Here is a 15106-nt window from a genome sequence, read left to right as displayed (position 1 = left end):
TCTTGTTTTTTTTTCCCATGTAAATTTCTTTTGTTTTGTTGACTGTGTGACAGATCAAGAACGTTGTAAAGACGTATATAAATAAGAATTTGTATGTGTGGGTGATTTGGATTTTTAACGTAGCTTTAACAATTTTTCAGTCATATCGCTACGATGTCTGCAGTGTGGCAGTTTAAAGTGATGTCTAGCACTGGGGCATCATGCCGCAGACATGTAGCATGATGTCCCACCCAGTCACATTATCCTGACACCAGGCCGGCCAGTCCTAACACTAACCTCTTAATGCTGAGCGCCAAACGAGGCAGCTGTTAGTACCATTTTTGTAAGTCTTTGGTATGACTCGGCCGGGGATCGAACCCACGACCTCCCGCAACCGAGGCGGACGCTCTAACCACTGGGCCACCGGAGCGGTTTAAATTAAAATGTATAAACTCCCAAGGAAACAATGCATTATAGATTGGTATAACACTTAAGGAAAACTAGCATGATATGTTAGTAAAAACACCCAAGGAAATAATATACGTTATATATTAGCATAAACACCTGAAGAAAAAAAGACATATATTAGTATAAGTACACAATGAAAAATACTTTTCATACTAATATAAATACCCAAGTAAAATACATCATATTTTATTATTTTAAAACCTTTACTTTCTTCAGACATTTTAACTCCCGCCAAAAGACTAGTGGTTGTTGTACGTGATCATTCAGCGAGGGGAAGACACGAGATAACCATCAGGAAAGGTAATGTTCTTCGACTTTTAAGTATGAAATCATAAAATTAGTCTATAAAATGAGTATGTCCTTATTACAACAAAGATCGTTCAAAGATTGGACTAGAATGAGGCCAGTATATAGGTAGTCTAATATCATTATCCTGCATTCACACAGGGGTTCATGAGCAACGTTTGGCAAACTATCTATGTGAATTGATTGAAGACTGGACGGTTACCAGGTGGTATTCATTTCATTCCGCGCCTCAGTCTGATATTGATTCATGCTTTCGGAAGTCATTAAGTGAAATTTGTTAGGATACACGCGTGTAGCATAGATAGTACTTATTCAGTTCCAATATCTCGTAGGATTAATATCCTTTAGAAAATGGTAACAACCAAACACTCAGTAAAAACTGTTTTTAACTAGTTTCCAGGTGAGTACTTTGTCGTTTTGATTTACGTTACGACCCTACCAGAACAAATTAAAATATACTTTTTAAGTATTGCTAATAAAATATCAAAATGAATAAAAAGTGCTGTTACATGTACACATCGAAAACGATCTTTATTGAACTTATGCCATGTATTGATATACATTATTTGTATGCCAACAGGAATGCTGATCCAGCAATTAACTGAAGCCAACGAACTTGGACTGGCTCTCGGTTGCTTCAGAAGCAGCTTTCCTCTCAAGGAAATCAAAGCTGGGTTTTTCCCCGTCATGTGTGTGAACCCCGAACCCCGACATGTTCCCAAGAACAGTTCGAGACGACGTTAAAAACTGAACAAAACCTTTTCCTAAATATGTTTTAGAATATATCTAAGGAGAGTATGCTTTTTCAAACAGTGCATAATTATTATGCAGAGGGACATCGAAAGAGGAGGGTGGGGTTAGGGAGAGAAATTGGTTGGTTCTTTCATATCATACAGTCTCTAAATTGAAATGTTTATTTTATATGAATAAATGAAACAACTTTCATCAGCGATTGTTTTGGGTTTTTTGGTGGGTGGGGTTATTTCTTGTTTTTTTTTTCCTTCATTGTCCATGCAGACTCTAGTACCAATGAGTTAATGCATATTCGTAACAAAATCATTTGAGAATGTTAGCAAACTTCTTAAGTTTCATGCAATGTAAAGACAATGAACACTTTGTCACATTAGTCAAACACAGAAACCTGTCCCTGTTGCAGATGATTATAGGCCTAAGAGTCTAAGTGAATACGCATGCGCCTGTATGCTGTACCAAATGGTAACTAGTCCTATGAACACACATTTGCCATTTTTAGCAAATTAAAACTATGGTGACAATACAAAATACATACATGGCTTAATCTAAATTACTACACAAACTTTTTTTCTACTCCTTTTATTGATGTATGTTTTCAGATATTTTATTCTCAGGTTCAAAGAGTTTTTTCGACTATGACACATTCCTTATGTAATTAGTAGGAGAATTCATCTGTTGTAATCTATTATGTCCGCTAATGGGAGGTGTGTCATTCTGTGAAAGGGTCTATAATAATATTGTAACAGACTCCTTCATCAGCTTCACATCATGTCCATTTTTTAAATAATAATTACATACATAGCATAAACAAATAATAACTACTTTGTGAAAGGGATATATCTTTGCTTAAATATATTACATTTTTTGATTTTATGCAATTCTCAATATGATAAAATTAAGTCTTTTGGCTGGAATCTATACTAATGAAAAAATAACATTTATATATTTGTTATCGTTAATAATTTCATTCAGTGACACTTTAAAACTGGCTTAAGTATTTGGCCATTTTTCCAGCAATGAAAGAAAAATCGTTTGATTTGATACAAACGAGAGACCATGCTGTGATACTGATAGGGCTTCCGTGATTGACCTAATAACCGGAGTGTACGGAAAAAGATATGGGAATTATTATGGGAAGTAATGAATTAAGCAAAATAATTTAAAAAGGAAAACTATTCTCACGTATTTTATTATGTTGTCAAAAAGAATGCTCGAAAAATTTCATTCGTTTGGATAAATCTGAGTAATAATTTGTTTTATCTATTGAGTCTATATAATTCTGACACCCAGGGTCTGAGCGGAATGACAAGTCACGTAACCATGTTACGTTGTGCGTGAAAGGTTTTGTTCGTGTCGAACAAGAAAGAAAACCCGTACGATCCTATCTCCTGGTATGACACGTAATGAAACCAAAACGAGATATCTGTTAAGTGGAAGGTGATGGATGGAGAGACTCAGTTGCAATTTGTCACTTGTCATGTATGAAACCATCATAGGCTTTTATTTACTGTATCAGTTATAAAAACAAGCGTTGATTAATGACACTAAGCGAGACCACGAATGAATAAATATTTTTATGTTAAAGCAATTATAAACAAATAATTTTTTATTATCAAGGAAAGATCAGAAAGAATTAGAGATGTTAAAGTTATCAACTTATAAGACAATGTCTGACTTGTTGGACATGAGATTATCAAACAGTGTTAATGCTTGCAATAAGCAATGATGAACAAATAATATTAATCTTATCACTAATTAAGAACGATTAAACAGTATATATATATATATATATATATATATATATATATATATATATATATATATATATATATATATATATATATATATATATATATATATATATATATATACATATATTTGCAACAAGTATCAAACAGAATTGTTTTGAAAATATATAAGAAATATCAAACAGTATTATTGTTTGCAAGAAGCAAGAATGATCAAACTGTATTAATCTTTGCAACAAGTAAGAATTATGTCAAACAGAATTTATCTTTGTAACAAGTAAGAAATATCAAGAAGTACTAATGTTTGCAATAAGTAAGAATTATAACACAGTAATAATCTTTGCAATAACATTATTAGTCTTTACAATAACATTATTAGTATTTGCAATAACAGTATTACTCTTTGCAATAACATTATTAATCTTTGCAATAACAGTATTACTCTTTGCAATAACATTATTACTCTTTGCAATAACATTATTAGTGTTTGAAATAACATTATTAGTTTTTGCAATAACAGTATTAGTATTTGCAATAACATTATTAGTATTTGCAATAGCATTAGTACTCTTTGCCAGAACAGTATTACTCTTTACAATAACAGTATTACTCTTTGCAATAACAGTATTACTCTTTGCAATAACATTATTAGTGTTTGCAATAACAGTATTACTCTTTGCAACAACAGTTATCAAGCAGTATTAGTCTTTGCAATAATATGATTAGTCTTTGTAACAACAGTATTACTCTTTGCAATACCAGTTATCTTGCAGTATTAGTCTTTTATTATAGCTTGATGACTTTCCAAGTTGATTATCGTTGCAAAGCTATTCTTGCAATTCGATTTTGGGAATTTGTGAAAGACATACAGAGTATAAATAATTGTCATTATCTAACGTAGCGCCTTAATTGACAGTTTACTGAGGTTTCTGACATTTACCAAGATACAAACTTTTGAAGGATAACACCACTGCCGCAACCAGGTAATTCTGGTGGCAAACTGACACCTGAAGAAAAACGTACGTTTTGATTTAGATAGCATTTATGCAGTCTTTTTTATATAAGGGTTTTAGTGCAGAATGCTAAGACTGTGCCTCATACGTAGAAGGAAAAGTCAAGAAATCCGTTTTTTTCTAGAGATTGAGCACAGGGCTGACTACATTACAAGGTAACACGCGTTAGACGTTATAATTTACCGGTAACGTCACAGTGAAGCGGGCATATACAGACTAGTGTTTACACTTCGTTTTTGATTGGACTCAAGTACTTAACAAGCTGTTAAGTTCAAAAAGGGTCCACTTTGTCTCAAATGTGTTCGTTTTATTATACAACTTTGCTAAATATTTTTTCAGGTTTTTGTAATATAAAACTTTTCCTCTGTAACTTAGAAAAATGGGGATTGTTTAAAGACGGGCGAGGGTTACACATTAGATATTTTGCAATCAAAATTCAAAATGAATTAGTTCACTCAATATGTCATTTCAAAATAAAACAGCTCTTTCTGAAATCGTAGTATTTGGTATATAATTCTTTATTCACACACTAAAGGATTTCTAAAACTCTACAATAACTAGACAATCATAAAATAAGTGTTTGATAATTTTCAATTTCTTATTTAAAAAGTACAAGTATCGTACATGAATCGTCATCAATGAAATTTGTTTTTGTAAAGTTTATTTTTTATAATAGTTCTATGAATGAATATATACTAAAAGGCGATAAAGTTTGTATCTTTGTTGCATTTCTTTGCTCAAATTAGAGCTTGGTTCTGGGTTTGATCACTTATTTTACATTTTAATTGTCTCGACCATGCCTCGTATTTCCATAAGGCATGTCTGTTCTACTCTTGACCAAATCGTTATATATATATATATATATATATATATATATATATATATATATATATATATATATATATATATATATATACACTGTATATTAAATTCTTATATGTAAAGAGTAAGCTTGTTTGCTGAAATGACATTTGTAGGAGTGTTTGCCCTGTTCACGTAATTATTTACCTGTCATTTCTAGTGGCTAGTTATGCTGAAAATAACTCAGAAATATTCAGTGCAATTGTTGGTGCAAACCTTTTTTGACGCAATGCTTCAAAATGTAATAATGGTCTGTGATTAGCAAAAAGATTTAGGACACATGTTCTATTTTTTGTCGGTTGGAAACTTACTAACATCAACAAAAGTTAGAATATCCTGAGACAATTATTCTTCCACTGACGAGGGATCCTTTTTTCCATCTCGATGGATAAAATCTTGCCAAAATTTATTACTAAAACATTTACTAATCTGTCTCCAATTTTATTATGTAGATGCCTCCACATTTTGGTAGAACCTGTTTTGTAACCATTCTGCCAAAGTCATTCTTCATTTGCAATCAGGCGTTTAATCTAGGAGATCTTTATGAATTGAAAAAAGGGACCTTGCTTAGATCATTGTCTGTAGCTTGGGTATATATCCTTTCTATTTTACCTCAAAATACATTTTAAAAATATTTTACTCCATTACTTTTTCTGTGCATAATGGAGAATTTAGCAATGCCGAGAATAAATGAATAAATTTTTAGCAAAATCAATGATTTCATCAAAGTTATTTTCCCAATAAGGGATCATTTCTCCTCATCCAACAACCCAGCATATAAACAAATTCTGTTAATTTCTTCGCATAATTTAATCTAGGTTTAAAGAGTACTACATTCCTACAAGTCGAAGGAAGAAGTAGACTAAATTATTGCAATGTCTGGACAATGAAAATAGTTATAAGGTTTGAGTTATAGCAGAGTAGTTTATTTTGAACCCTGGAACAATAGAATATGTGAAATGTGGAAATAATATAATCTGCTGTGTTTTATGGACTGCACTGTCCCCAGGTAAATAATGTTATCTGAATTTACTGCTCTCCAAGGATCTAGAAAATCTAGTTCTTTCCTAATATCCTAGACTACTTAAATTATATTAGGTTTCCGGACCCACAAGGCTAACGCACACACACATGCACGCACGAGCGTTACTTGTCACTTGAAATGTGACCGTTTTATTCTTGCCCACGTTTGTAGGGTATTACAAAAAGATTAAATAAATAGACATATAGACAATTGCTTTCGTGTCCTTTCTAGAAGGTAGGGGTTTTAAAAATTTTTGGACCCACCCCCACCCCGGAACAAAATTGACCGGATCCGGCCCCGTATTAAAGCTGAAGGCCACACAGAGATATCTACAGAGTAAATTACCCCATACAACGATGCACATGTCGAATTCTGATTGGCAAATACCAGGAATGAAGTCGATTGTAATATTATGAATAATGTTGCTACTCACAGTTCGAAAGTAATACCACTGCGCACGTATAAAAACACAGACTAGTTGATGTCAAACAGAATAGAGTATGCAGGTTGGATAACATGAACAAACTAATTTTTCACGTTTACCTTCTTCTAGCACCATTTGTCATTTGTCACTGGCTTTAAACTTTGTTCATAATATGTTTTAGCTATTCTGTAACGTTGGGGTATATTACTCGAATGCTCATTTCATAGAAAATTTTTGAAAGAGTAAAATAATTTGCGACCCATGGCGAGAAAAAGGATTCAAGTTATTCAATAATTATTATTTAATCTGAAATAAGCATGCAGGCAAGAATTTATTCATCACACGACTCACTCCCCCCCCCCCATTTGTATTAAATAAAACCGCAAACTATTGTTGTGAAATAACTTTAAAGCGCATTTGGATGCTTCGAACATTAGGCCATCGGCTTATATGACGTCATGAGATGTTATTATACGTGTTCATATGCAAAATGATGTGGGTTCAGGGAGCCTAACCAAACAAAAGTCAGAGTTAATTAAGGTGTGAAGTGATATTGTCCCGAAGTCCTAATTTAAAGTGTACTGATCCATATTTTTAGCTCCCGGATTTGCTGAAATATTGATGTCTGGCATACGTGTAATTTTTAAGTGTGCATTTTGAGTTGCAAACAAACGCAACTTCTATTAGAATGTGTACCGACTGTACCTACAAGAATTCTGTAATTAAGCCTGTATGCATAAAACAGTTTTGGAGTGGTTAAAGTGACTGAATTGTTTCTGTTGTACATTTTATGCTGAATGCATTGTGCTGGGTCTTGAAAAACGCGGATGTCTTGTAAAGAGGGATGTATTTCACAGACGGATGTTAAAGAAGTTGAGAGTGTCATACCTGTACCATGAAATCCGTCAAGGCTCACAAAAGGTGGACGTTTTTCAAAGAATTACGTACATTTAATATGAAATTATTACCCTGTTTATCACATAGTTTTATTTTAATGGAGATAGTTTAGAGCGAAAGAAGAAGAAATAATTACATTCATTCACACTCAGTCGCAGCACCTTTTATTTGTTGCGCATAAAAGTAGTTCCAAACTCAAGTCGTATTTTTAGTGCACTTTTATAACCAATACAATTTAAAAGCAGATTTTCTTTTACAAATCTGAGCAAGATTTTCGTGGGCTTATTTGGACCTAACAAAATCACATAAAGTGATACGTTAGTATTTTGTAGTATTAACAATATTAAGCTCCAAACACAATATGTAATGTGTACAGACTGTCATAATTGGCTATATGTGTACTTTATATTGTTGATCACAAATAAACTTTTCGTAATTACCGGATCCAGATTCAAGACTGGTAAAGATCAAACATAGCAGGGTATAAGTCAACGAACAACGCTCAAGTCGAAAGGGTTGTCACGTGATTAGTAATTGTTAAATCTGAGAATTGACAATATCTGATCAGATAACCGGGAAACGTTATAATTTTAGTACATAAATTAGAAAAAAATAGTGGTGAGCATATCTTATGATAAAGTACATATTTGCTGTAAATCGCATATGTAACTTGATGCAGGTTTTTATCATACGTTGAACGTTCTCCACGTTACTGAATGACTAGGGCTCCTTGCGAAAAGCACGAACTTTATTTTACTGTATTACCTTAAGTGTTTAAATAATACATTTTCAAAAACAAACTAATACAGTATATTGGACTGGTTATTTGGGCAGATTCACCGTTGGTGCCAATATATATATATATATATATATATATATATATATATATATATATATATATATATATATATATATATATATATATATATATATATATATATATATATATATATATAAGAATACGCCGATGTTCTAATCAATCAATCAATCAACAAACAGATCTGGGTATTTAATTAAGAAAATTAAATCAGTTTCTTTGACTGGACTGTATGCATATTAAAGTGTTTTAAATCATGGGAAGTAATTAGTCTCTGGCAAGACAACTAGAGTTATCGTCTGTAAACACAATAAATGTTCTGAATAAAATTGTAAACATGATTTTTTATTTGTTTAATGACAATGGAACAAATTATTGGAGTCAATATATCAGCTGTTATATTTACAAAAAGAAAAGCTAAATGTCGAGCATCATAAGTTATCTACTCACTTTGAAATATATCTTATGTTGGATTTTACAATAATAATTTTTGGGGAAAAGAAATCAGTATCATTTAACACGCATCGAAATTGACTTCATATTTTGATATTATAATAAATCGCATCTATTATGAGTGGATTTAGTTGCTTGCATCAATTGATTAAAATTGAAACCATGAATTCATAAGACGTACATATTACAGGCTTCAATATGTAGGTATTTTGCTCTAAGGTAAGATTATTATTGATTCATGTCGCAGTTCGTTCAAACTGACATAGGATGTTCTCTTTTCACAGATGGATCAGCCAGGGAAAAATAGGTTTTAAATCTGAAAGAAAGATAAATTTAATTAAAACACCTGAAAGTAACTCTTTTAACATTGCAAATGCGTGTATTTCTTTTATTCATATGTAAGTTTTGTTATACTATGTCTATGATATAAATGTCACTATGAGATTACAATACGTATGACCTGTTTTACAGTCCACCAGCCAGCCAGGAAAGCATAGACATATGCATACATCCACAAATTGATACATACATACATACATACATACATACATACATACATACATACATACATGCACGCTTTCCATCGTCCACACATGTATATACATGCATATGCACTTACGTAAATTCCTACAAGATCTAACCGGTTATAACCGGTTAACGTTATGCGCTTTTGTAACATCACCTGTATTGGAATTTCATGTGGTTCTTGAGAGCACATTTGTTTCGTGTTTAAAATATGCTTTTCTTGGTAACTGGTATACAATGTATATGCCAAATAATTAACTGATGGCGTTAAAAAAGCGATAATGATTGGTTTCCTGCATGCAGCCGTTTGCACACAACAAACGGTGCACGATGCTTATACTCTCTATCACAACCATACATACAAAAACACACCACAAAGGACATCTTTACCCCTTCCTCTAGTAGATGAATTAGCTGTCTCCCTATCTCAAACTGTGTTGCTATCCTACACACATTGATGTCACAACCTCTGCAAACTTCTCCGTCATAGTACCGGACGGTAGGAATTATACAGGAGAACGGTCGCATCATCCGTTCACATGAAAATGGACACAAGGGTAACCGGTGGATAAGGCGACTTCTGACGCTATTTGGTGAAACTGAAACAAAATCAAGATTTGACAGTTGTAAAGCTACACTGTAACGGGAGTCTTTACATAAATCTCAGTTGTGGATACAAAAATGTTGTTGTTTCTTTTTTAAGGGGTGGGGTTAGGTTGCGTAATCAAGATTGCAAGTGTGTGTGTTGGAAGGAACTCCTGATGTGATCGGGACGTGGTAATAGATGGGCGGGTAACGAAAATCCCCTGAATTTTAAATGTTTCAGGGCATAAGTTTGACCATCAAACTAAGGAAACATTTTGGTTGTTTCGCGCTCCCTTTTCTGGGGAGTTCAGTCCCCTCTCCTAATTACTCTAAATTCTGTATTTTTAATGCGATGCATCTTATCTATCTGACGATTTTTTTATTGCTGTTGTTGATGAGATTAGTACAACAATTTATCCACCATCAATCCGTTGCAAATCATATCCACCGGGGATCACATATTAAAGTAAAGTCCCTTGCCTACGGATTCACCACGATAACCGACTTAGGCTGATCCAATTGTATTTCGATTTTGGAAGATCACTGAAAATACAGTTGTGTCGTTAGTAGGCATATTATGAAGATTAAAAGACAAATTTGATAGTGCAATGAGAAAGGGGGCGATCCTATGACATTTTTGGTTCAAATGATGATCTTTCTACTTTCCTAGATCAAGATCACGTTATGTGAATTGCACTTTCCAGTATGAAATGCACACGCAGCTTTTGTTCACACACACACACACACATGCATGCATATATATATATATATATATATATATATATATATATATATATATATATATATATATATATATATATATATATATATATATATATATATATATATATATATATATATATATTCCGGATTTTGAGGTGTATTATACCATATCATCGTTGTACTTTCACGGTGTACTGCTAACGAAAGAAAAGAAAACGTGTTTAATGTCATACTATATTTGGAGTCTGAATCATCAGTTTTCATGTATCGCGTAATTCTATTAATGACTCCCGTCATTTACTGTCGTCCGCAGTTTTTAATCAGACACGTGGAAGTGTAAACATAAAAAGAAGGCATAAATAGTCACTGCCTTAACCTGCATGATTCATGTATTTCAGCGAAGAATTTTTGGACATAAAGGATATACATAAATAACAAACTTTTCTAAGCGAATTTATACAACGCATCACAAGACAGTTGGATAAATGACCATATCATTTTTAATTCTCGAAATCATTTCTTTATTTTTTGTTCAGAGAAAAAATGCAAAGCCATCGAGGAGCCGTTAACATCGCAAAAATGTCGCTACGCCGTTAAAGATATGGAACATCTCGAGAATTAGACGGTTTCATGGCTGAGTTTAACAAAGTAGTTTTGGCTTGATATTGATAATTTGCTAGGAAGGTCCTCAAATCGTGGCTATGCAGTTGAATTACTTTCAATAATACATACAAAATCAAAGAATTATAATTTGCATACCGAACAAAGGAAAACCTAAATTATTGCTGATAGCTGGCGTCCTATTTCCCATTTCAATGCAGATGCAATCTAGTTATGTAAAATACAGATATATTGGTGAATATATCATCTTATGTGTCATCTCGTTGAGCAAACTCAAAGAAAATATGTTTCCAGGGTTCCATCTTTTATATGATTTTGAAAAGGTGTTCCATTCGTAATGGTCTTTCATCGCCAAAAAATTAAACAATTTTAGGTTTGGCCTTCACTGAAACACTGATTTTATACATTCTACAATTGTATGTCAAACTAATTGATGAATAATAGCCATTTCTATACCATGTGGACTAAGAGAGGGTGATCTTCTGTCTCCTTACATTGTAAATATTTCTGTAGACCTTCTTAGCGCAGCAATTAAATTTGATTGAGACATCAGGGGGGTTAACATGAATCAATCTGAGTGTGTCCATGGAATTACACACACACACACACACACACACACACACACACTGTTACGTGTTTAGGCTCTTACATGTTACAAGAAAAAAGTGAAGACAGCAAACTTTGTAAAATTTAACAAATCATTTAATTTCCTAGAAAAACAAGATAAAAATGAGAAAAGGAACTTAACGGTTTTAAGAATCAAATCCTAAAATAATCCAAGAATTTGAAAGTAGAAATCCTAGCAATGAAAAATCCTAATGAAAATGAGTTCGGATCCCGCTGAAATCCAAAATGGAAGGCGATGACGTATGCTGTGGCTAGCGTCGTACTGATGTGTCAACAGTTCTTTGTTGAATCACATAAAATAATATTTCAGTGTTTGAAATTTGTGTCAATTTAGATAACTGTCCTTGTCCAAGAATTAATTTAGAGCACAAGTATTTCCAGGGAAAAATAATCTCTTGGAATCTAAATAATTTGATTAAATATGAAATAATTATCCCCAAAACTGGTCACAACATAAAACAATTTAACTTCTCAAGTGATAAGGCACCAAAGACTATTCTTTCTCAAAATATCAATAATAAATCTAGCCTCAACGCAAAACAGATGCCCGCATGTGGGTCAATCCTCTGGAGAAAAAAAAAAAACATAATTGATACATGTTATTTGTCACGTACTCCAAGTATGGCCTCGAATCCTTTATGAATCTTACTCTGAGAAAGAATAATAAAAGAAGAAAAGTTGTTTACCACAACTTTTACTGGTTCTGAATCAAGGCAAGGAACAAGGTCAGAATTATATACAAAGTTTCTATTACTAGTTGTTTACTACTGAATTAAATTTCTGGACAATGTCAAATCCAGTAAATAAAATTACATTACAGTAGCAAGTAATGGAATAAAAAAATTGTAAACTTACACACAAACAATTAAATTAAAACAAATATAAAATTAAATCAAATATACATAACACACACACACACACACACACACACACACACACACATCCAAAAGATTAAATATGTATCAGTTCTTAATATCTTTAAATTGGTGATGCAATCAACAACACAGTTTACAAAAGTTGGTACCCGATTTTTAAGCAATAGCGGTTTTCTCATATGTGTGTTTCAAAGTAAGTACTACTTTCTCAAGTAATTTTGTTTTGTGACTGAAACCATTCACAAATATTAATCTTGCTGTTCCGGGGAGAGACCAACGTTTGTTCTTGTGTTTCTTTTAAATAGCTTGTTGAGATATCCCTCATTTTAAAACTAGCTATGTGTAAGACATAGACTTTCAAATAGTCTAATACAAATCGAGATCGCTGACCTAACACATAGGATCAGGATAAATTTATGTCATCAAAAAACAAGTTGTCTGGTCCTGAAGAAAGGGACGGTGCAAGATAGATACAGTTCAAAATAGGAGAGGAAGTGATACCAACACTGAGTGAGAAGCCAGTTAAGAGCATTGGCACGTGGTTTAATGAATCCATGAATGTCAGTGAGAGTATGGCAGACATGAATCGACAAAATCAAAGACTGAATGGATTCCATAGACAAGAATGATCCGACATCGTTAGCACCTTGACCCGGTGCTTACTGATATTGCTAGCATTATAAATATAACAAAGAGAAAGAAACATCAAAAATAAAAGCGGTCCCAATTTTGACAGCTTTGTGACGCAAAGGCAAAAAGACTAAACAAGAGGTATCTGCACATTCCTGTTCCTTTTTTCTTTTTAGTGTAGTATTGTCTATTTTTATTTCACGTCAATATCATCGCATCATCCAGATAAATATCCAAATTACCAGTTGTGTGATAATTTTACGCATTGTGTGAAAGTCCATAAGAGTCCTTGACCGGCCTTGTGATAATTTTACGCCGTATATGAAAGTCCATAAGAGCCCTTGACAAACTACACTTGAACTTTCAATAGACGCCTTAGATGACCATAACGTGAAAAGAATATTTTTTTAACAATAAAGAGATAAATAAATTTTTTGTAATAGATACAGATACAAACTGACACTTACAAATACATGAAAAAGCAGAACATTACAAAATGTGTAAAAAAACTTAAATGCAGACAATCATGTATGTCAATGTATGTTTAAATTACTACACAAAGAATATTCACAACATATCAAGTACCTCTGTCTTTTGATACTATATATTGCAGGAGAAGGATATAAAATATGTAATGCTTTTAATCAATAACAGTCTAATCAAGTGTCTATCAGATTATGCAAGCATATGTAACAATGTGTACACAGATTTCTTGCTGGATTGCTTTACTATTGAATATATTCTTTAGCTTTAAATTATTGATCAAAAATCGGAATGAAAACTTCAGTTTAATGTTTGATTTTGACAATTTAATCTTTTGATCACACGTTTTTCTTATGACAGTATGCGAGTAATTAATGACTGGAATGTCAGTTCCATATATTATTGTTTTGTCTAATTTCTTATGAATATTAAAATTAACACATTTCTTATAAATATTAAAATTATCTCCTATCCGCTGTTCCAACTTAGTCTATAACTAATTGACTTTTCTACAGTTACCTACGTGGCCTACTGATTAGAGCGTTATCCTCGGATGCTGGATGTTGCGGGTTCGAACACGGGCCGAGTAATACCAAAGACTTATAAAACTGGTACTAACAGCTGCCTCGTTAGGCGCTCATTATTAAGTGGTTAGTGTTATGACTAGTGCCTAGTGTCAAAATAATGTGACTGGGTGTGACATTGTGCTACATGTTTGCGGCATGATGCCCCAGTTATATATATCACTAAAAACTGCCACACAGCAGACATCGTAGCGATATGACTGATTGTTTTAAAAAGCTATGTTAAAAGTCCAAATCACACACACACACACACACACTTATATTCTTCTCCAATTCACAAAACTTCATTTAGCGCTATCTGTCTTCGTGTTATATAGAATTTGTGTACAGCATTTTAAGCAATACATTGAACTGAAAATTCCTAAATTCTATATCATCAATGACAGAAAGTATAATTTTTATTTTTATTTTGTCTGAATGTATCAAGCTGTACATTCCATTTCCAATATAGACACATTATTTTTCATCCGCAATAACATTGTGAACAAAAGCCTTGTTCATTTCTTATTCATCAAAATATATAATAAATAAATATTTTAACTTACTACATAGTGTTTCTTATAAAGGAATTTTGCCTATCTCTGACATATATTGTAAAACATCCAGAAATTGTAATAACCAATTTGATATATACATCACCAATCACAATAAACAAAAGAATGTAAACACACACACACACACACACACACACGAACCATGAAAAAATAAAA

At 32.7% G+C, this 15106-nt stretch overlaps 1 long non-coding RNA gene across 1 annotated transcript; it reads right to left on the bottom strand.

Annotated features, from left to right (window-relative positions):
- Positions 1-8614: 8614 nt before the first annotated feature.
- LOC149801951 (uncharacterized) lies at positions 8615-9863 on the bottom strand. The gene is made up of 2 exons (XR_016420491.1): positions 9659-9863; positions 8615-9059 (listed from the first exon to the last, which is right to left on the bottom strand). It is a non-coding gene; the product is annotated as an uncharacterized LOC149801951 (long non-coding RNA).
- Positions 9864-15106: the final 5243 nt, after the last annotated feature.

This window comes from Sinohyriopsis cumingii, chromosome 4, assembly GCF_028554795.1.
Source record: "Sinohyriopsis cumingii isolate HCF-2022 chromosome 4, ASM2855479v2, whole genome shotgun sequence".
Classification (NCBI taxonomy): Eukaryota; Metazoa; Mollusca; class Bivalvia; order Unionida; family Unionidae; genus Sinohyriopsis; species Sinohyriopsis cumingii.
Note: the sequence above shows the minus strand (reverse complement) of the source record. Positions and strands in the feature narration are given on the sequence as shown.